The sequence below is a fragment of the Aegilops tauschii genome, chromosome 3 (assembly GCF_002575655.3).
Source record: "Aegilops tauschii subsp. strangulata cultivar AL8/78 chromosome 3, Aet v6.0, whole genome shotgun sequence".
Classification (NCBI taxonomy): Eukaryota; Viridiplantae; Streptophyta; class Magnoliopsida; order Poales; family Poaceae; genus Aegilops; species Aegilops tauschii.
The window spans coordinates 272,721,499-272,746,115 of NC_053037.3; positions in this window are offsets into that span (position 1 = coordinate 272,721,499).

Consider the following 24,617-nt stretch of genomic DNA (forward strand, 5'->3'; position numbering starts at 1 on the left):
CCGTTCGCGGTCTTGGGGCTGGACATCTTGGTCCCGTTCCCTCGAGCGCCTGGGGCTACCGCTACCTCTACGTCGCCATCGACAAGTTCACCAAGTGGGTGGAGGTAGAAGCCGTCCGCACCATCCCAGCTGGCACCGCGGTCAAGTTCATCAAGGGTCTCGTGAGCCGGTTCGGGGTCCCCAACCGCATCAACACCGATAACGGCTCGTAGTTCACTAGTAACCTCTTCAAGACATATTGTGCTAACCTTGGAATGCAGATCTGCTACGCTTTGGTGGCGCACCCCAAGAGCAACGGTCAGGTCGAACGCGCCAACACAGAGGTCTTGAGGGGCCTCAAGACTAGGACCTTCAAGAAGAAGCTCGAGGCCTGCGGCAGGGGGCTGGCACGACGAGCTCCAGTCCATGCTGTGGTCCATCCGCACCACCGCCACCAAGCCAACGGGTGAGACCCCATTCTTCCTTGTCTACGGAGGAGAAGTGGTTCTCCCTCACGAGGTCAAACATCGTTCCGCGCGGGTCCTGGCATTTGATGAGGCACAGCAGGACACCATGCGGGGGGTGGACCTTGTGCTGGGGGAGGAACGCCGCCGTGAAGCCATGCTACAAGCGGCAAGATCTCAGTAGGCGCTGTGGTGGTACCACTGCCGCTACATCCACTCCAGGACGCTCGAGGTGGGTGACCTCGTCCTGAGGCGGGTGCTCTCCAGGGAAGGGCTGCATAAGCTCTCACCCATGTGGGAGGGCCCGTTCAAGGTTGTCCACGTCTCCAGGCCTGGCACCGCGCGCATGGAGGCACAGGACGGGGTACCCATCCAGAACGCTTGGAACATCTAGCACCTCCGGAAGTTCTACCCCTGAAGAAAGGCCCAATGCCTGTGAAGAAGACCCAGTACCTGTGAAGGTCTCCGCTCGTGACACTCTCATGTAACAATGAGTGGGGCTGTACACGCCCCGGAGTCTCAGGAGTGCCGCCCTCGGGCCTATGGGGCTCCCTCCCACGTCCTAGTGGCAGCACTTAGCTCCGCGCTGGTGAGAAGACAAGAAGACTAGACTAGGTGCCGGACGCGGCTTCTCATTTGCTTTCCGTAGTTGGCTCGCCCCTCTTTAATCGAAATTTGCTTTCTGGTGTTGTCTTGCTGGTCTCGTCCTGTCGCTTTATGCCTCTGTTTTGCCTTCGTTTCTCTGTTTTGATGTACTCTCTCTCTCGCGTCCCTCGCGAGGGGGCTGGACAGGTGCCCTCGTGAGCGTCTTGTTTTTTCGCGAAGCACCCTCATTCAAGCCGCAAGCTGGCGCTCCTCCCCTAATCCGTGCCCCACGGGTACCGCGATGCGAGGCGCTGAGCCATGGCTGGTGGCGGCGCCTGCGATCAAGGCTCGGAATTCCTTAACTAATTTTTTTTGCAGTTCCCAAAAAGCCTGGCCAGGTGCTGAAGAATGCGTGCCTCGTGAGGTGGAGACTACTTCAAACACGGCAAGCTAAGTTACTCCTACGCACCTATATAAGACATTTATGCTGCGACACAATACAGGAACGATAAACATAGCATAATAGCTGGGAAATCATAGTTCGTTGCACGCCCCTCCGGGGCCCCATACTGGTTTCTCTCTTAATGCAGGAAGGAAAGGAAGAACGAAGTAAAAGCGGCGCGTGCCCCCACAGCGGTCCGCGAGGGCGGGCTCTTGGCGCCGGCTCAGCCAGACCCCTCCTCGTGCTTCACGGAGGCGCGGCGACAAGACGGCCCCCTGCCGCCTTCGAAGCGGGCGTGGCGGCTGGTCGTAACCACCGCTGCTGGAGCTGTCGCCGGAGGAAGAACTGCCGTAGCTGGACAAGACGTGGTCGGCACCAAGGGCGGGTTCGCCCTCATCCTCGTCACGACCATCACCAAGGCCGAGCACCTCGTTGCCGTCATTTACCTCGGGGCAGCACCCGACGCAGCGACCATCTTCCCCAAACACCCTCATGTAGAGGGCCGCGTCGCCGTCATACTTGAAATGGAGGGTGCACCGCCTTCCCAGGCCACGCACGCGGGCGAACGTCTGCCAGCCGCGGGCCAGGGCTATGTTTCCCACGACGGAGACCTCAACCACGACCCAGGAAGCCCTGCTGCAGCAGCCATCCACCTACAGCCAGAGCCCGCTTGGACCTACGGCTGGCAGCTCGTCAGCGAAGAAGCGCGGGAGCTGAAGCCAGTTGCCGGCCGGGTTCTCCGACTAGACAACGAACTCCACCAGCACCTCCGCCGAGTGGAAGCGCGGCCGGGGAGGCCGCGCGACCACGGCACGTCTCCCTTCACCGACAAGGCTGCCATGACCGGGGCGACCCCCACCATGCGAAGCGGCCCCCTGCGGGGAGCAGCAGCGGGGGTCACGGTGTGCTTGCGGGGACGGCCGCGTCCACGCTTGGGCACCGGAGAGCCGGGCCCCTCCTGACGGGCCTTCCCCTTCTCCACGCGGAGAACCTCTTCGACGACGCCATTGGTGTCACTACTGGCAATGGAGCGAGGGGGGAAAAGCGAGCGGAATAGGAAGAGATGGGCGACGGGGGCTCTGCCCCCCTCCCCATTTATAGCAGGAGAAGGCCAACTAGCGCCCCCACGATCACAGGTAATGATGGATTTTCCTTGCATGCAACAGGGACTCGTCAAGTCGGGCAATTGCCGAGGCGGCGTGGGGAAGCAGAGACGCCCACGTCCAATAAACCGCCGTGCGTCGACCAAGGCCACAGGCTATTGGGGCCTGCGGCGCTCCGCACTTGCCCTTTGGCTTCGCCTCAAAGCCATGTCCGAGCGCGCCTTGGGCCCGGGGGCTACTGTCGGCGTTCTGGGAACGGGGGTCCCCAGACTTGCCTTCCTGCGGCCCACGGCGTGGCTCCACAAGCGGGCCCGTATGGCCCATCTTCGCCAGCAAGCACTCAAGACCCTCACGAGGGGCCAAGCCTCGCGAGGCGGATGACACAAGACCTCCTCAGGAGCGGCCTCACCAGGCTGGCTCGCGAGGGGCGGAGAGATCAAGGCAAGGCAAACCTCGCGAGGTTCCAATGACGCAAGCCATCACGATCGTGACCAGGTGGGCGCCAGGCGGGCACCAGCGTGCACAGTGTCCTTGTTTCCTCTTGGGTGCTAAGGAGGCAAGCGCATGCGAGGAGTACCGAGGCGTCAAGCAAAGGTTTCCATATCGGTGCAACAAGACCAAGACCAGCAGGACGAAAAGACGGAGGTCATCGTGGAGCCCAAGACGGCGTCACCACCAGAGCCTTTGGCAGGCGAAGACTACTTTTGTCAGGATAGCTCGTACTAGCTGTCCCCTTTCAAATTGGCCGTTGTGGTATCCCTTCCCACTCAATATTTGGGAAGAGGACCAGGGCCCCTATAAATAGGACTAGTCACCACAGTAGGAGGCATCGGATCCTCACCCACCAGAACTCATCTTGAGCGATCCTCACCCACACACCAGCTCACCAAGCACAAGAACACCTCTCCTCAGGAGGCTGTTCTTCCCTTGTACTGTTCATCCTCAGCCCGAGGCAATCCACCACCACCACACTGGAGTAGGGTATTACACCACAACGGTGGCCCGAACCAGTATAAATCTTGTGTCTCTTGTGTCGCGAGTTCGTGGAGCTAAGCTTAGAGATCCCGGTGAGGCCGAGGGCGTGATTTGGTAGGGGGAGATCTTCGCGCGCACCCCAGTGTTCGAACCTTGAGGGTTTTGCCGGAACCCGTAATCCGACAGATGTTGATGATGTCTCCCCGGCAACGGCGCCAGAAATTCCTTTTGATATTTGCTTGAACTATGTCGGTATTTTCCCAAAGAGGAAGGGATGATGCAGCACAGGAACGGTAGGTATTTCCCTCATTGATGAGACCAAGGTTATCGAACCAGTAGGAGAACCACGCAACACCATGTAAACAGCTCCTGCACATAAAGAAAAAATACTTGCAACCCGACGTAAGAGATGGGTTGTCAATCCCTCACGGGTAAACAGATAGATAAAATTGTAGTAGATTGGATAAATAGATCTCGCTGAATGCGAGATAAAATAAATAAGTAAAAGTTGCCGCAAGGTATTTTTGTATTTTTGGTTTAATAGATCTGAAAATAAAAGCGAATAAAAATAGATCACGAAGGCGAACATAATAAAGAAGAGACCCGGGGGCCATAGATTTCACTAGCGGCTTCTCTCGAGAAAAATAGAATACAGTGGGTAAACGAATTACTGTTGGGCAATTGATAGAACTTCAAATAATCATGACGATATCCAGGCAACGATCATTATATAGGCATCATGTCCAAGATTAGTAGACCGGCTCCTGCCTGCATCTACTACTATTACTCCACACATCGACCGCTATCCAGCATGCATCTAGTGTATTATGTTCATGGAGAAACAAATTAATGCAATAAGAACGATGACATGATGTACACAAGATCTATTTATGTAGAAATAGACCCCATCTTGTTATCCTTAATAGCAACGATACATACGTGTTGGTTCCCCTTCTGTCACTAGGATCAAGCACCGTAAGATCGAACCCATCACAAAGCACCTCCCATTGCAAGATAAATAGATCAAGTTGGACAAACAAAACCCAAATATTGGAGAAGAAATACGAGGCTTTAAGCAATCATGCATATAAGAGAACAAAGAGGACTCAAATAACTTTCATGGATAAAAACATATATCTGATCATAAACTCAAAGTTCGTCAGATCCCAACACACTGCAAAAAAGAGTTACATCATATGGATCTCCAAGAGACCATTGTATTGAGAATCGAGAGAGAGAGAGGGAGAGAGAGAGAGAGAGAGAGAGAGAGAGAGAGGAAGCCATCTAGCTACTAACTACGGACCCGTAGGTCTACAATGAAATACTCACCCATCATCAGAGAGGCACCAATGAGGATGATGAACACCTCCATGATGGTATCTAGATTGGATCTGGTGGTTCTGGAACTTGCGGTGGCAGGAATTGATTTTCGTCGACTCCCCTAGGGTTTCTGGAATATTGGGGTATTTATAGAGCAAAGAGGCGGCGCGGGAGGCAACCGAGGTGGGCACAACCCACCAGGGCACGCCTGTGCTCACCTCGGGCTCCCTCTTCGGTACTTCTTTGGCCCACTGGATGTCTACTGGTCCAAAAAAATCCACAAAAAGTTTTGCTGCGTTTGGACTCCGTTTGGTATTGGTTTCCTGCGATGTAAAAAACATGTAGAAAACAACAACTGGCATTGGGCACTATGTCAATAGGTTAGTACCAAAAAATGATTGTAAAACATCCAAGAATGATAATATAACAGCATGGAACAATAAAAAATTATAGATACATTGGAGACGTTTCAGTACCCCGTGCGGAAAACAACATTGCTGATCATCTGTCAAAGTGCGCTACACAAAAGCTTCCTGTGCAACTAGGAACTTTTGTCCTCCATCTTACGCAGCCCTCCGTATCCCCGGAAACAAAGGCCCGAAAGAGGAGGAAATTGGACTCCGGTAAGTCTCTCCCGGTAGAGCCTCTCGGGGCTCCTGGCAGGGAACCTTCCGGAAACAACTCCCCTTCGATTGCCGGGCTGCACCCTCCTGCCAGGCCACTGGCCCCTGTGATCGAGGAACGCTCATGAACGAGGAGGTGCCGTTAGTCCTTGTTGCCAAGCCCCAGGCTCCAAATTGGGCAAGGCACATAGTCCACTTCCTCCAAACCGGAGAACTTCCCGAAGAGCAAGAAGAAGCTGAAAGAGCAGCCTGGAGGGCGAGTATGTATCAGTTTGTCGATGACACACTATACAGAAGAAGGCCCAACGGTGTGAAATTGAAGTGCATTTGCCGGGAAGAAGGAAAGGAACTGCTGGTAGAAATACACAAAGGTTGGGAAAGCATTCCGGCAGGGATTCTATTGGCGCACAACCCTCCAAGATGCGGTCGAGCTAGTCACCAAATGTGAAGCCTGCCAGTTCCATTCCAAGAACATCCATCTGCCTGCTCAAGCTCTTCAAACAATCTCTTTGTCATGGCTGTTTTTGGTCTGGGGGCTCGATATCCTCGGCCCTTTCCCCCAAACTGCTGGGGGCTTTGAATTCTTGTTCGTTGCCATCGAAAAGTTTACAAAGTGGCCGGAAGTAGAAGCCGTGAGAAAGGTGACTGCTCAGTCAGCTATCAAGTTCTTGAAAGGATTGGTGTGCCGCTTCGGGCTCCCTGCCCCGATCATTACCAACAATGGCACCCAGTTCACGAGCCGCGCCATCATGCAATATGTTCATGCCCTCGGAAGCAAGATCTCATTTGCCTCTATTGGACATCCCAGAAGCAATGGACAAGCCGAGAGGGCGAATGCTGAAGTGTTCTGAGGACTCTAGACGAGAACATTTGATAAGCTGCAGAAGTGCGGCAGGTGATGGATCGACGAGCTGCCGGTAGTTCTTTGGTCCCTCAGAATGACACCAAATTAAGCTACCGGCCAGACTCCCTTCTCGCTAGTCTATGGGGCAGAAGCAGTTATCCCCACGTGACTCATTTACGGGTCACCTCGAGTGCTTGCCTACGATGAAGTAGCGCAGGATCAACACCGGCGTGACGACGCTGTGCTTCTCGAGGAGAACTATCTCCAGGCGGCTACACATGCTGCACACTACCAGCAAGCCATGTGTCGCTATCACAGCCGCAGGGTTCATGCCCGGTGTTTTGAGGAAGGCGACCTTGTCCTTAGGCGCGTTCAGTCCACCAAGGGTGCAAAAAGTTGACGCCGAAGTGGGAAGGCCCTTACTAGGTAGTACGAGTCACCAGACCTGGCGCAGTCTGTCTGGAGACTAGAGATGGCATTCAAATGCGAAACTCATGGAATATTGAGCATCTCCGCAAGTTCTACCCGTAAGGTGCGGCTATCGGGCCCTGCCTGGTAGCCACCCTTTTGTACAAGCCTTGCCTCAGTTGCATATAACCCCTTGTACAAAGCCAGGCGCAGACACTGAGCAACAGAGAAATAAATGAAGCGCCGGGGGCACCCGACAAGTTGCATGCATGCATAAGAATTTAATGAGCATCGCATGTTCATGTTGATAAGATCGCATCTGGCATCATTTTTCATCTGCATAAACTACAGGCTCCTGCCGTGGACTTGATCCCCAAGAGGAGATGGAAAGATGAGGCTACACTGTGATCACCGGCAAGCCAAACAGATAAGTTCTTTCTCTTATCCATACGTGTTCTGTAAGTGAGGACGTGTGCATAAGAAAACCTCGCCACTTTTTGAAACTTAGGTGCTCCCATTCCTTCACTCGAATGTTGCTTTGGTCAGGATGGTCGCAATGGCCTTTGGTGAAAAAAGATTGGCGGCGCGCTGGTCCCTCTTCACGGTTTGTGCCCGGTAGGCCTAACTCCACGACAACAAAACTGAGGGTGGCGGCAGGATAGCCTACCGGGGTAAACTTGTTTACTTAAAAGTATAGATGCATTCCACCTTTGCATGGACATATTACATGCACGAGTCCCCGACAAGGTTTATCTTATTCATAAATATGCCGATCAAACAAGTACCGACCATACAGGACACAAACATGGATTTAAGTGATTACATAATTTGAACTAAAATTTGGCAAGTGCCTACAGATTTGAGATTAAAAAAAGATAAGTGCCCCGTAATCTCCTCTTTTCATTTTCCCTCCGCGAGGTATTGCGGTGGGAAGAGGAGAGGACTAAAGAAGCACCCAAGAAGGAGCCCACCCTGGTCACGTCATGGCCTGCCGGGCGCAGCCTGACAAGATCGGGAGTGGCGAGGCCGCGAAGGAGGGGCACAGAGAGCAGCTCGGCGGTGCCCTGGTCACCACCTCCAGGACCAGCAAGAAGCCCCAGCTCAAGCACCGGTGGGGATCAATGTCACATCCCTAGTTCTGGTATGACCTAGGCTAGCCTTCATGTTTGCATCATGTTTAAAATTTAAATGAATCTGAAATGGGGACATGTGAAAGCCTCATAAATCTTTTTGAAAATGACCAAGATAAAAATTGCTCCAAATAGGTCCAAGAAAATGCTCATGTTTCTCTCTGAAAATATTGGTCAGAAGTAAAATTCAAACCAATATTTTTAGGAGCACATAAATATTTATTTTGGGCATTTGGAATTAATTCAATATCTATCTGCATTGGATTCATATTTGATATATTTTAAATATGCTCCAATAATTCTGATTTTTGTTGAGGGGCTTTGGAATAATCTTTTTAGTCCCTGCAAAACCTATCAGAAGCAACAAAATTAGTTTGGTTCAAAAACCAAGTTAAAACAAATGTCAGAAATAGAAAACAGAAACAAAATAAGAAAAAGGGAGAAACTTACCTGGCGTCTCCAGCCGGCCTAGCACTGCGCGGCCCACTGGCCCAACCGCCAGTCATCGTCCTCCTGGCGATGACAGAAGGACGAGGGGCACGCGCTCGCCGCCCGCGCGCCTGGGCGCCACGCCACCTGCCTGCTTGCCCTCCCCCTCGATGCTCTGGCCTCTCTGGACATCGCCACGATGCACCCCAGGCCCTCTCACTCTCTCTCTCGTGGCCTCCCCTCCTCTCCCTCGCTCTTTCTCACCGTGCCCGAGCGCTGCCGTCGCCGCCGCACGCCGTTGCCGCGCCCACCGCCACGGCCTCGCCTCCCCGACAAGTCCAACAGCTCCGCGCCGTCTTCCTCGTCCTCGACGCCAAGCCACGTGCCTCGGGAGGCCCTGGAGCGCCGCCATCGCCATCGTCTTCGTCTCCGGCCACACGAGATCGCCGTCGCCGTTCCGCTCGCGTTCGACCCTCCCCGAGCTCGCTGACGACGTCTACGGTCTCCCCGTGAGCTCTACTTCGTTTTCCCTCCTTCCCGTGCTTGTTTGCCCCGCCTAGCTAGCTCAGCTGCCTAGCCTGAGACCTCCTCGCCGCCGGCCATGGCGCCACGGAGGCCAGAGTCCGAGCCAGCCGCTCCCGCGCGCGTCACCGTGCTCTGGTGACGCCAGGAGGCCGTAGAGGCCCTCCGCAGCCCCTGCCGTGCACCGCAACGCTGCTCCCGCACGCCACCGAACCCCGGCCACCGCCTCGAGCTCCACTCGGGTGAGGTCCAGACAGCCCCGCAGCCTCCCGCTTGCTCCAAACGACGCGGACGAGGCTCAGCTCCTTGCCCGTGGTCTCCGCCGCCCAAATGGTCGCCGGAGCGACGATCCCGAGCTCCTCCGCCGCGTTCGGCCTCGCCGGCGGCTAAATGCCGGCGAGATTGACCGGGTCTAACCCCCCTGTTGACCCATCTTTGACCCGTGTGGGTCAGTGACATGTGGGGCCCGGCCCTGCTAATTTTTTGTTTAGGATTAGTTTAAAAACTAATTAACTCTGTTAACTAACTATGACACGGACGTGTGGACCCCACACGTCAGATTTGACCTGGACAGCCACGTTGACTCGCTGACGTAGTGATGACGTCATGCTGACGCAGTTATTCATTTCCTGGATTTTATTTAGTCAGGAAATTCCAGAAAATGATATAAACTTCAAAAATTCATAGAAATTCAACCGTAGCTTAGATTGAAATAATTTATATATGAAAAATTATCAAAACAATTCAATCTATCCATCTATACCAGTTTCATGCATGATAAACCAACTTATACTTGCTGTATAGGTGAAAACACATAAATGGCATTTATAAAGACTTAACTTGGAGTTGCATTTGAATTCTTGGTTCAAATGGACTTCATCCAAATGAATGCTAGCTGCATTAGCTCAAACAACATCACATCTTCATGCCATGTTCATGCATCATATTGTTGCATATGCTTGTGTATTGATTGCCGACATCGTTCCTTCTCGATAGGTCCTGCTCCGGAGAGTGTTCTAGAGTAGCTGTCTGAGAAGCAGTGCCCCTCTGTTGATCTATCAGGCAAGCAACCCCCCCCTTGTTCATTCCGATACAATCCCACCCTCTCACTCCTGCTCTCTTTTATTGCATTATGACAACAACGATTCAACTGCTACTTTATGCTGTGGTAGTTGAACCCATTCCTCTGCATGACCTGTCATTGCCACAGTAAATAGTTGAAACCCACTAGCATGTGTAGGAGTTGAGTGAGCCATGTTGTGTTCCTACCATGCCATGCCTGCTATTGCTTAGAGTTGTGTCAGGTCTGATTCATTGGGAATGAATTGGAGTGTTACGATATGTTCAGGTGCTGAGAGTTAAGTGTGTGAACACGATTTGGTAAAGGTAGCGGTGAGAGGCCATGTAGGAGTACATGGTGGGTTGTCTCACTGGAACCGTCCTTAAGCACTGAGTTCTGTATATGTTGTCCAATGACTAGCTACTACCACACATTGGAATGCTTAAGTGCCCCTCTCGACTTATTAACCAACTTGATCTCTGTCCAGGAGTTGCAATTAGTTTCTGGTGTTTGTAGGTAGTGTTAGTAGTCTACCAAGTGGCACCCATCCAGGTGGGCTTGGGACAGACTAGGCACAAGTGGCACAGTGTACCAAGCGTAGATCCATCCGGCGAGGTGGGCTTGGGAACCCTGCACACATCGTTTAGGGCCGTGAGCGAAACCCCGGCCGGATCTCCTTGCGGATGGAACCCGAATAGGCGATAAACCTGGACTAGAGTCTTGTGTGGTTAGTTAGGTCGTGGCCGACTCCCTCGCTAGGCTTCCGCTTGAAGGTTGCCGAGAATACATGACGTGTACATGGCGGTAAGTGGCGAGAGTGTGTGTGAAGAAGTACACCCCTGCAGGGTTAACATGATCTATTCGAATAGCCGGGTCCGCGGTTATGGACTTCTTGGATGCATACGTGGTACATAGACAAATTGAAGTGGATACTCTAAAATGCTCAAGACAAGTGTGAGTGCTATGGATGGCCTTCTTGTAGGGTGACGGGAATGAATCCATAGTAGTGTATTGATGTGGTGATTAGTGGACTCGTGTGCGCCACCTCAAATGAGTTACCAGCAGTCGTAGTACAGGATAGCCACTGAGTCAAAGCTGGCTTGCTGCAACTAAACCCCACATTACCTTCTTGATACAAATGCATGTATGATAGGATCTGATGTAAGTCTTGCTGAGTACCTTTGTACTCATGTTGCTTTATTTATGTTTTTGAAGTGGAGACTTAGGTCTTACTAGTTTACGTGGACTTCGACAAGTAGCTTGTACCTCAGCTACGATCTTGATCGGATGTTGTAGATAGTCAGGCTCTTCAGCCTTTTTTCATTTGTAGTTGTCTGTACTCAGACAAGTTAAGCTTCCGCATGTGCTTGTTGCTTGTATGCTCTGAATGTTGGGTCATGAGACCCCTGTTTGTAATACTTGGCTCCTCGGAGCCTAATGAATAAATACTTTAGTCGTAGAGTTATGTTGTGATGCCATGTTGTATTTACACATATCGAGCATATTGTGTGTATGATTGAAATGCTTGGTATGTGTGGGATCCGACAACCTAGTTATTTATCCTTGGTAGCCTCTCTTATGGGGAAATGTAGTCTTGTGCTTCCATGAGCCATAGTAGTCCACTACAGCCCGGTTCACCAGCGTCCTGCTAGCCCAGCACTACTGCTGCAGAACACTTGACAGGCTGGCATGTGATTCCCTTTGTTCCTTTGTCTGTCCCTTCGGGGAAATGTCATGCGGTGACATCCGGAGTCCTGCCTAGCCTGCTGCAGCCCGGTTCACCGGAGTCCTGTTAGCCTGGTGCTACAGCCCGGATTCGCACGCTGCTGACCGACATGCTCGATGTTGATTCATGTATGCCTGTCCCCGTAAGTTAGTGCCACTTTGGGTTCACGACTAGTCATGTCGGCCCGGGTTCTCTGTCATATGGATGCTAGCAACACTATCATATACGTTAGCCAAAAGGCGCAAACGGTCCCGGGGCAGGTAAGGCGACACCCGTGGGAATACCGTGCGTGAGGCCGCAAGGTGATATGACGTGTTACATGCTAGATCGGTGTGACTTAGAATCGGGGTCCTGACAGATTTGGTATTAGAGCCTGACTGCCTGTAGGATTACCAAGCTAAACTGGTCAAAGTTGAGTCTAGAAATTCTTTAGTTATATAGGGGAATTGATTGTGGAAGGGAACGTAAGGCTCTTTTACTCCTTATACCTCATGCCCTTCTGATCCGAGTCATCCTATTTTTCCTACGGGGTTAAGGAACTAGGATTTCTCTTCTGTCTATCATGATCACGTGTTACTATTCCGTAGTCTCATAGGATTGGTTGATCAGATTCATACTCCGGTTTTCGAGTACTTCCGGTGTAGTTGATTAGTACTATCTCAGAACCTTGAGTGATGACTTTGAGTATGGTGCTACCCCGTCTTTGCAGAATGTCTCATTTTGAGCATTTTACTGCCGTTATGCTGCCGGAATTGTCCTAGGAGTTTGAGAGATACTAAATTTCCTTGTGCTACATGTTGCATCCTATAGTTGTTGTTGACCTCGTCCTTGGTTCCGCTTCTCAGGATGTCATCAGTTAACCGAAGTTCTGTTGCCCGTTGCCTGAACCACGGAGGTGGTAGGGATGAGGAGGATCCTCCCGACCAGCCTTCGTTGGCAGAGTTCACGTTAGAGATGGAGAGGAACAAGCGTGAGTCTAACCGCTTGTTAGCATGTATCGAGGAGAACACCGCACCCCAGTGCAAAGAGTCAGCGACCATCCATGATTTCATTGGTCTGAAACCACCCACCTTCCATCATTCCATTGAACCACTCGATGCAGATGACTGGCTCCGTAGTATCACACACAAGCTGCGTTTTGCAAACGTAGCTGAAGGTGACAAGGTCACCTATGCTGCATATCACCTAGAAGGTCCTGCTAGTCTTTGGTGGCAAAACCGTGTGGCTATGCTTCCAGCTGGTCAGATTCCTACCTGGAGAGATTTCACTGAGGCTTTTCGCGAGCATCACATTCCTGAAGCCCTCATCGATCATAAGAGAGAAGAGTTCTGTAGTTTCACCCAGGGTAAGATGGCTATTGATGCTTACAGTAGAGAGTTTGAGAACCTCACCCGCTATCCTACAGAAGAAGTGTCCACGGACGCCAAGAAGCAGGCTAGGTTCCGGAAGGGTCTTAACCCCAAGTTGCGTCGTGATCTCCACTTGCACCATTGCAATACATTTCAAGCTCTTGTGAACAAGGCCATTAATGCAGAGACAGCTCAGCTCACTTACGAGGAGTCTCGTAAGCACACCCGTGATTTGGGTTCTTCCTCCGGTTCTAGTTCTCAGAAGCGCCGGATTTGGATTCCGAACTCTGCTCTTCCATCCGGTTATACACCGAGGCCATCTTATGTGGCGCCTCACCCAGTTCAGCCGTATGCTCCACCCAGGCCTATTGGTGGACCGTCTGCCAATGCGGGTCCACATCCTACCTCCAAGATTTGGTACAAGTGCGGAGACCCAGGCCACATTGCCCGTATTTGCACTCAGACCAGTGTTGCTCCACCCCAGCCCGAGAAGTCTGTTGGCCGTGGTAGTAAGCCATCACGCAAGATGATCAGTGCCAAGTCATCTCCCACTGAACATGGACGTGTGCATCACGTCTCAGCTAAAAACGCTCATGATGATCCAGATGTCGTTCTTGGTACACTCCTTGTAAACTGTCATCCAGCATCGGTTCTGTTCGATACTGGGGCGTCTCATTCCTTCATTTCCGAAAGTTATGCCCGCTTGCACGACATGTCATTTTGTGATATGCCCTCCCCACTACTCATTCAAACTCCTGGATCCAAATGGCAAACTTCTAGGATAAGTTATGGCAATGAAATACATGTTGACAGACTTGTACTCCTAGCTTCCTTAATATCTCTTAAGTCTTCAGATGTTAACATCATCTTGGGTATGGACTGGATGAAAGCTCATTATGCCAAGATTGATTGTTACACCAGGTCTGTTCAGCTCACACACGCCTCTGGCAAGATAGTCACTGTCTCCACCAGAATTGCAAAGCGTCAACTCTATTCTCTTAATGCCAGCCCTCTTCCAGACCTTGAAGATATCCCGGTAGTCCGCGACTTTCCAGATGTCTTTCCAGAGGAACTGCCAGGTATTCCACCTGACAGAGATGTAGAGTTTGTCACAGATCTTATCCCAGGAACCGCTCCAATTTCTAGGAGACCTTACAAGATGGCACCCTTAGAGCTAGCCGAGCTTAAGAAACAACTTGATGAGTCCTTACAAAAGGGTTTCATCCGTCCTAGTTCTTCTCCTTGGGATTGCCCCGTTCTCTTCGTCAAGAAGAAGGATGGTACGGACTGGATGGTTGTAGATTATCGTCCCGTTAATTTGGTCACGATAAAGAACAAGTATCCGCTCCCCAGGATCATTGACCTGTATGATCAGCTCGCTGGATCCTCAGTCTTTTCCAAGATGGATTTGAGGTTAGGCTACCACCAAATCAAGATCAGAAATGGGGACATTCCTAAAACGGCTTTTGTCACTCGTTATGGTCAGTACGAGTACACCGTCATGTCCTTTGGTCTAACCAACGCTCCAGCTACATTCTCCCGCTTGATGAACTCAATCTTCATGGAGTACTTAGATAAGTTCGTCGTGGTTTACCTCGATGATATTCTTATTTACTCGAAGAACGAGGAAGAGCATGCTGAACATCTTAGACTTGTGTTAGAAAAACTCAGAGAACACCGCCTTTATGCCAAGTTCTCCAAGTGTGACTTTTGGTTGCCAGAAGTGACCTACCTTGGCCACGTGATCTCTGGTAAGGGCATTGCTGTCAATCCCGAGAGAGTTCAGGCCGTTCTTGATTGGACTCCACCTGAAACAGTTAAACAAGTTAGGAGTTTCCTTGGTCTAGCCAGTTATTGTCGCCGCTTCGTTGAGAACTTCTCCAAAGTGGCCAAACCTCTCACGGAACTTCTCAAGAAAGATAAAAAGTTTGAGTGGTCCCCACAGTGTGAGTACTGTTTTCAGGAACTGAAAAGACGCCTGACTTCTGCCCCCATACTTGTGCCACCGGATTTCACTAAGGACTTTGTTATCTATTGCGACGCCTCACGACAGGGACTAGGTTGCATTCTTATGCAGGATCGTCATGTGATTGCCTATGCATCCCAACAGTTGCATCCACATGAGGATAATTATCCTACACATGATTTAGAGCTTGCAGCCGTAGTCTATGTACTTAAGACATGGCGACATTACCTTCTCGGTAAACGTTGCGAGATTTATACCGACCACCAGAGTCTCAAGTATATCTTCACCCAACCTGATTTAAACCTTAGGCAAAGACGTTGGTTGGAGTTGATCTCAGATTACGACTTAGGGATTACCTACACCCCAGGCAAGGGAAATGTCATGGCTGATGCGCTAAGTCGTAAGTCCTATCGCAACAATCTCATGTTGCAGCAGGGCCAACCACTTCTCCATGAGGAATTCTGTAAGCTTAATATTCACATTGCTCCTCACGGATTCCTTTCTACCTTGGTGGCGAAACCTACCCTTGAGGATCAGATCATTTCTGACCAGAAGTTTGATAGGGGTGTTATCCGCATCAAGAGAAACATTAAAAGGGGAGTTGGTGGAAGTTTCTCTATAGATGATCAAGGTGTTGTTTTCTTTGAGAATCGCTTGGTGGTTCCCAAGAATCAACATCTATGACAACTGATCCTTAGGGAGGCTCATGAATCTCCTCTCACGATTCATCCCGGTAGTACTAAGATGTATCAGGACCTACGCCAGAGGTTCTGGTGGACTAGGATGAAGAGAGAAATCGCTGAGTTCATTGCTAACTGTGACGTTTGTCGTCGCATTAAGGCAAAATATCAAAGGCCTGTTGGCACCCTTCAGCCCTTAGCTATTCCTGAGTGGAAATGGGATAAAGTTGGTATGGACTTCATCACCGGCTTTCCCAGGACCAAGAAAGGGAATAATGCTATTTTCGTAGTCATTGATCGTCTTTGCAAAGTGGCTCACTTCCTACCTGTTGGAGAGAATATCACCGCTAGTCAGCTCGCTGACTTATATATTTCTCGAATAGTTTCACTTCATGGTGTTCCACTAGAGATCAATTCAGACCGTGGCAGTCTTTTCACTTCTCATTTCTGGGAGAGTTTCCAAACTGCCATGGGCACCCATCTTTCTTTCAGTACCGCTTTCCACCCTCAGTCAAGTGGTCAGGTAGAAAGAGTCAACCAAATTCTCGAAGACATGCTTAGAGCTTGTGTTATCTCATTCGGTATGGATTGGGAGAGGTGTCTTCCTTTCGCCGAGTTTGCTTATAACAATAGCTACCAATCCAGCCTCAAGAAAGCTCCTTTTGAGATTCTGTATGGACGAAGATGTCGAACACCTTTGAATTGGTCAGAAATCGGTGAAAGACAATTCTTTGGACCGGATATGATCCAGGAGGCAGAAGAGCAAGTTCGCATCATTCGTGAGAATTTGAAAATAGCCCAGTCTCGTCAAAAGAGCCAGTATGACCGTCGTCATAAGGAAGTGGCTTATGAAGTTGGCGACAAAGCTTACCTTTGGGTTACCCCTTTGAAGGGTACCCATCGTTTCGGTATCAAGGGCAAGTTGGCTCCTCGTTACATTGGCCCTTTTCGCATTCTCGCTAAACGAGGAGAGGTCGCCTACCAGTTGGAACTACCCCCACATCTTTCCAGAGTGCATGATGTCTTCCATGTCTCTCAACTCAGGCGTTGCTTCTCGGATCCCATCCGTGGAGTGGACCACGAAACGCTTGATCTCCAAGATAACCTCACATATCAAGAGTACCCTGTTCGCATTCTTGATCAAGCAGAGCGTGTTACCCGACGTCAGAACATCAAGTTTCTCAAGGTTCAGTGGTCTCATCATTCCAAGAGAGAAGCTACTTGGGAGCGAGAAGATCGTCTTCGACTCGAGTATCCCACTTTCTTTTTGTCGACCCCTGAATCTCGGGACGAGATTCTTTCGAGTGGGGGCGAGTTGTCACATCCCTAGTATGACCTAGGCTAGCATTCATGTTTGCATCATGTTTAAAATTTAAATGAATCTGAAATGGGGACATGTGAAAGCCTCAGAAATCTTTTTGAAAATGACCAAGATAAAAATTGCTCCAAATAGGTCCAAGAAAATGCTCATGTTTCTCTCTGAAAATATTGGTCAGAAGTAAAATTCAAACCAATATTTTTAGGAGCACATAAATATTTATTTTGGGCATTTGTAATTAATTCAATATCTATTTGCATTGGATTCATATTTGATATATTTTAAATATGCTCCAATAATTCTGATTTTTGTTGAGGGGCTTTGGAATAATCCTTTTAGTCCCTGCAAAACCTATCAGAAGCAGCAAAATTAGTTTGGTTCAAAAACCAAGTTAAAACAAATGTCAGAAATAGAAAACAGAAACAAAATAAGAAAAAGGGAGAAACTTACCTGGCGTCTCCAGCCGGCCCAGCACTGTGCGGCCCACTGGCCCAATCGCCAGTCATCGTCCTCCTGGCGACGACAGAAGGACGAGGGGCACACGCTCGCTGCCCGCGCTCATGGGCGCCACGCCACCTGCCTGCTTGCCCTCCCCCTTGATGCTCTGGCCTCTCTGGACGTCACCACGACGCACCCCGGGCCCTCTCACTCTCTCTCATGGCCTCCCCTCCTCTCCCTCGCTCTCTCTCACCGTGCCCGAGCGCTGCCATCGCCGCCGCACGCCGTTGCCGCGCCCACCGCCACAGCCTCGCCTCCCCGACAAGTCCAACAGCTCCGCGCCGTCTTCCTCGTCCTCGACGCCAAGGCACGTGCCTCGGGAGGCCCTGGAGCGCCGCCATCGCCATCGTCTTCGTCTCCGGCCACCCGAGATCGTCGTCGCCATTCCGCTCGCGTTCGACCCTCCCCGAGCTTGCTGACGACGTCTACGGTCTCCCCGCGAGCTCTACTTCGTTTTCCCTCCTTCCCGTGCTCGTTTGCCCCGCCTAGCTAGCTCAGCTGCCGTGCCCGAGACCTCCTCGCCACCGGCCATGGCGCCACGGTGGCCAGAGCCCGAGCCACCCGCTCCCGCACGCGTCACCGTGCTCCTGGTGACGCCAAGAGGCCGTAGAGGCCCTCTACAGCCCCTGCCGTGCACGGCAGCGCTGTGCCCGCACGCCACCGAACCCCGACGGCCGCCCCGAGCTCCCCTCCGGCGACGTCAGGCCACCCCCGCAGCCTTCCGCTTGCTCCAAACGACGCGGACGAGGCTCAGCTCCTCGCCCGTGGTCTCCGCCGCCCAAATGGTCGCCGGAGTGACGATCCCGAGCCCCTCCGCCACGTTCGGCCTCGCCGGCGGCTAAACGCCAGTGGGATTGACCGGGTCTAACCCCCCTGTTTACCCAGCTTTGACCCGTGTGGGTCAGTGACATGTGGGGCCCGGCCCTGCTAATTTTTAGTTTAGGATTAGTTTAACAACTAATTAACTCTGTTAACTAACTATGACATGGACGTGTGGACCCCACATGTCAGATTTGACCTGGACAGCCACGTTGACTCGCTGACGTAGTGATGATGTCATGCTGACGCAGTTATTCATTTCCTGGATTTTATTTAGTCAGGAAATTCCAGAAAATGATATAAACTTCAAAAATTCATAGAAATTCAACCGTAGCTCAGATTGAAATAATTTATATATGAAAAATTATCAAAACAATTCAATCTATCCATCTATACCAGTTTCATGCATGATAAACCAACTTATACTTGCTGTATAGGTGAAAACACATAAATGGCATTTATAAAGACTTAACTTGGAGTTGCATTTGAATTCTTGGTTCAAATGGACTTCATCCAAATGAATGCTAGCTGCATTAGCTCAAACAACATCACATCTTCATGCCATGTTCATGCATCATATTGTTGCATATGCTTGTGTATTGATTGCCGACATCGTTCCTTCTCGATAGGTCCTACTCCGGAGAGTGTTCCAGAGTAGCTGTCTGAGAAGCAGTGCCCCTCTGTTGATCTATCAGGCAAGCAACCCCCCCCTTGTTCATTCCGATACAATCCCACCCTCTCACTCCTGCTCTCTTTTATTGCATTATGACAACAACGATTCAACTGCTACTTTATGCTGTGGTAGTTGAACCCATTCCTCTGCATGACCTGTCATTGCCACAGTAAATAGTTGAAACCCACTAGCATGTGTAGGAGTTGAGTGAGCCATGTTGTGTTCCTACCATGCCATGCCTGCTATTGCTTAGAGTTGTGTCAGGTCTGATTCATTGGGAATGAATTGGAGTGTTACGATATGTTCAGGTGCTGAGAGTTAAGTGTGTGAACACGATTTGGTAAAGGTAGCGGTGAGAGGCCATGTAGGAGTACATGGTGGGTTGTCTCACTGGAACCGTCCTTAAGCACTGAGTTCTGTGTATGTTGTCCAATGACTAGCTACTACCACACATTGGAATGCTTAAGTGCCCCTCTCGACTTATTAACCAACTTGATCTCTGTCCAGGAGTTGCAATTAGTTTCTGGTGTTTGTAGGTAGTGTTAGTAGTCTACTAAGTGGCACCCGGCCAGGTGGGCTTGCGACAGACTAGGCACAAGTGGCATGGTGTACCAAGCGTAGATCCATCCGACGAGGTGGGCTTGGGAACCCTGCACACATCGTTTGGGGTCGTGAGCGAAACCCCGACCGGATCTCCTTGCGATGGAACCCGAATAGGCGATAAACCTGGACTAGAGTCTTGTGTGGTTAGTTAGGTCGTGGCCGACTCCCTCGCCAGGCTTCCGCTTGAAGGTTGCCGAGAATACATGACGTGTACATGGCGGTAAGTGGCAAGAGCGTGTGTGAAGAAGTACACCCCTGCAGGGTTAACATGATCTATTCGAGTAGCCGGGTCCGTGGTTATGGACTTCTTGGATGCTTACGTGGTACACAGACAAATTGAAGTGGATACTCTAAAATGCTCAAGACAAGTGTGAGTGCTATGTATGGCCTTCTCGTAGGGAGACGGGAATGAATCCATAGTAGTGTATTGATGTGGTGATTAGTGGAATCGTGTGCGCCACCTCAAATGAGTTACCAGCAGTCGTAGTACAGGATAGCCACTGAGTCAAAGCTGGCTTGCTGCAACTAAACCCCACATTACCTTCTTGATAAAAATGCATGTATGATAGGATCTGATGTAAGTCTTGCTGAGTACCTTTGTACTCATGTTGGTTTATTTATGTTTTTGTAGTGGAGACTTCGGTCTTACTAGTTTACCTGGACTTCGACAAGTAGCTTGTACCTCAGCTACGATCTTGATCGGATGTTGTAGATAGTCAGGCTCTTCAGCCTTTTTTCATTTGTAGTTGTCTGTACTCAGACAAGTCAAGCTTCCGCATGTGCTTGTTGCTTGTATGCTCTGAATACTGGGTCAGGAGACCCCTGTTTGTAATACTTGGCTCCTCGGAGCCTAATGAATAAATACTTGAGTCGTAGAGTTATGCTGTGATGCCATGTTGTATTTACACATATCGAGCATATTGTGTGTATGATTGAAATGCTTGGTATGTGTGGGATCCGACAACCTAGTTATTTATCCTTGGTAGCCTCTCTTATGGGGAAATGTAGTCTTGTGCTTCCATGAGCCATAGTAGTCTGCTACAGCCCAGTTCACCGGAGTCCTGCAAGCCCAGCACTACTGCTCCGGAACACTTGACAGGCCGACATGTGATTCACTTCGTTCCTGTGTCTGTCCCTTCGGGGAAATGTCACGCGGTGACATCCGGAGTCCTTCCTAGCCTGCTGCAGCCCGGTTCACTGGCCTGCAGCAACCCAGTGCTACAGCCCGGATTCGCACGCTGCTGACCGACATGCTCGATGTTGATTCATGTATGCCTGTCCCCGTAAGTTAGTGCCACTTTGGGTTCACGACTAGTCATGTCGGCCCGGGTTCTCTGTCATATGGATGCTAGCGACACTATCATATACGTGAGCCAAAATGTGCAAACAGTCCCGGGCCAGGTAAGGCGACACCCGTGGGAATACCGTGCGTGAGGCCGCAAGGTGATATGACGTGTTACATGCTAGATCGGTGTGACTTAGAATCGGGGTCCTGACAATCAACCACCAAAGCTCAGCTGGAAAACTGCAGGAGGGGGGCAAAGGCACCAAGGGAACATCCCTCCCCGGCTATCACACGAAGATACCGGTGATGATGGTGTCGGGGAGGGAGGGGAAGAGCGGAAAGACGAGGCAGCAGGTCGCGAGAAGGAGACGAAGGCGTCGGTGCCATCGTATTCCGACCTGACACCCTGCCACCCGCCTTCTCCATCTTCCCTCGTTTGCTCTCCATCACCACCGCTCCAGGGAGACGCCGGACCCCCGGCCCATTACCTTCCCCGGAGAAGCAGCCGACAGCCAAGACGGCCAGGGGACTCGAGGTGCACCGCTCCCCACCTTGGCGGGCATGAAGGCGCCCCTTCCTTCAGCATTGGCCCCAGTTCTGCTGGAAGGGGCAGTGCTGGGATTACCAACAACCCCAAGCCCTGCATCCCGAACGGGCGTCGGAGGCTCCAAGAACCTGGTTGCCAGGCCGATGGGTTGCGATGGCTCGTGGCAAGATCCGACACTCCCTACATGACCGACCGAGGCAGAGGAGACAAGCCTTCCACCACAATGGGAAAGCTTGATATCTCCTACGCCACTGATGGCTCGCACACCGCACCTCCTCTGGACCTGGACCAGACTCACTCCCCAAGCATCAACACGGGCATTTGGCGTCATCGACCCAGAGCTAAGGCCTAGGGCCCGGCCCGGGCTCTCCCTTTCAGCATAACCAGTAGAAGACAGAGGATGGAGGGGGAGGGATATGAGGATGAATGCCCCCGCTCCTCCCCTGCCCTTCCTTTTATAGGCAGGTCGGGGAAGGGAGCCGATTCCTCGACGGGTAACAGCCGCCCTCCTCCACCAATCCAAGAAGACTAGGCCCCTGCCTTGATGCTCTCCCGCACAACGCCCCTCGGTTGCCTACCCCACTTGATGCATGCAACATACGTGGTTAAGGATAAGGGCGTGGTGGGAAGAGTGAATTGGCAGTTACTCGCCCATGCGTTAAAGTCATTCCGGGGCCATTACAATAGTAGCCCCACTATAATTGGCGTTAAGCGACGCGTGGAAGAAGTGAATACTGACTCGGGCTCAGGTTAATGAAGAAGCAAAGAAGATCTCAAGGGGCAAGCCACCTCTATGCTCCTGCCTGTGCACTAATTGGGCCTACCCCGACGACGCCCGGCAGCGCATTCGGGCCAGGCCCGGGGGCTCTTGTCGGTGCAACAAACCCTGGATCCATTGCCTAGACTGTGCATAGGCCCAAGAACGAGTTGCAGCATCCAAGGTCAGGTCAAAGCACGAAGGGATCAGTTCTTTGAAGGATCAAAGTGCAGATCAACAAGACCAAGACTAGCCAGAGAGACAAGATACCACTACGGGAAGAATCTCCCTTGTCGGGCAGGCGAGCCTGGCAAGGTTGGGGTTACCCCGGAAGCAAGCCTCCAAGATCGTCTCGGCAGGCCTGCCGGGGCTCGCGGAGGCAAACCACTCCACCGCACCACCTCACAGCTACGCACGTCGTCAATCAGTGCGGTGTCAATGTCCTAAGTGACTAAGTGGCTGCTTCCTGCCACATGGCAGCCACTTCCTATAGAAAATACCTCCAAATGACATCCATCCTAAGACGTGTCAAGCAAGTAGGCGCATAGCTGGCAAAATAGCCCGGCAAGGCCTGCCGGGCATGCTGTGATGTGACACTGAGCAGCGCATTTAATGCTATAATGACTGATTTGCCACTATGGTGACCCCTTCATCTATAAAAGGAGGCCCATGGCAACTGTAGAAAGGATCCGGACCCTCGCACATTCATACGCGCGTAGCCACTCTCGTCCCGAGGCAACCTTGCCGGGCAAGAGCGCCGCGTTTTACACCATTACCCACCATCAATCTACCAAAGCAGGAGTAGGGTTTTATGCCTCCGGTGGCCCGAACCTGGGTAAAATTGCCTGTGCGATCTCTACTGTGCTGCGTTGCGCTTCTCCCCTCTTTGTGCAACGTGCCCATCAGCCCGCCGAACCAAAAGGGGCTCATGGCCCAATATGTGGCCGTGGTTTCCCACGACACACACCTATCTAGGTAGTCCCTAGAAACATCGGTTAGTCCATTATAAAAGATATCAAGTATTTCATTTTTCTTAATAGGATGATTAGGCAAAGAATTCAGTAACTGGAGAAGCCCCCCAAGCTTGAGGGAGATTCTCTTCTTCAATTTCCACATAGTTAAATATTTCCTGTAAGGAAATTTGTTTCTTATGAGCAGGAAAATATTTTTCAGAGAAGTAATATATCATATCCTAGGGACTATGCACACAACCAGGAGCAAGTGTATTAAACTATTTTTTAGCATCACCCTTTAATGAGAAAGGAAACAACTTAAGGATATAGTAATATAATTTAATTTAGGAAGGTATGCCACAACAGTTTCAGTTTCATAACCATGAAAAGGATCAGATTCAACCAAGATAATTAACTCAGGATCGATAGAGAATTCATAATCCTTATCACTAACATAAAATAGGAGAGGTAGCAGATTTAGGATCATATTTCACTCTCTGTGTCATAGATTTTTCTTCCAGCTTACACGGTAATTTCTTAACATCATCTCTATCATTACAAGCAAGAAAATCTCTATCTATCTCCCCATCCATCATATAACCTTCTGGTACCTTAGGCATTTCAATTCTAGGAGAGCTAGGTCTAATAGGTGAATCATAATTTTCATTAGTTTCAACATTTACAAGTTCTTTAGCTTTAGCAAGTTGTTCATCAAGAAATTCACCTAGTGGCATAGTTTCATTAAGCAGAGTACTAGCATCATTCATAGCAGAAGTAGCATCATCAATAAATTGCGACATATCATATTGAATAGCAGGTCGTGGTGTCGCAATCTCACTCAAAACAGAAGGCGAATCAAGTGCAGAGCTAGATGGTAGTTCCTTACCTCCCCTCATCTTAGAGGGTACGATCTTGGTTCTACTATCTTTCAGATCCTTCATAGTGATCAACAGATATAATTCCCAAGTGATTCAACAAATAAAGCTATGCACCCAAGCAATGGTGCCAGAAAGAAGGTCTTGATAACCCAAAAGTATAGGGGGTCGCAACAGTTTTTGTAGGTAGTATTTCACCCAAATTTATTGATTCGGCATAAGGGGAGCCAAACAATATTTTCAGTTTAGTTGTCAATTCAACCACACATGGAGAACTAAATATCTGCAGCAAAGTGATCAGTAGCATAGTAGTATGATAGTTTGATTGAAGTGGTAACAGTAGCAATGGTAATGGTAACATTAACAATAGAAGTTTTATAGTGATTGCAACAACAACAGCAACAGTAACTTTGCAAAGATCAATATGCGAAAAGTGTAGGCATTGGATTAGTGATGGATATTTGTGTTGATGATATTTATCATGTAATAGTCACAACCTAGAGCGATACACAATAGCTCTAATTCATCAATCTAATGTAGGCATGTATTATGTATATTGTCAAGCATGCTTACAATAAGAACTTGCATGCCATCTTTTGTCCTACCCTCCTGTGGCAGCAGGGTCCATAAGGAAATCTAAGGTATATTAAGGCCTCCTTTTGATAGAGAACTGGGACAAAGCAT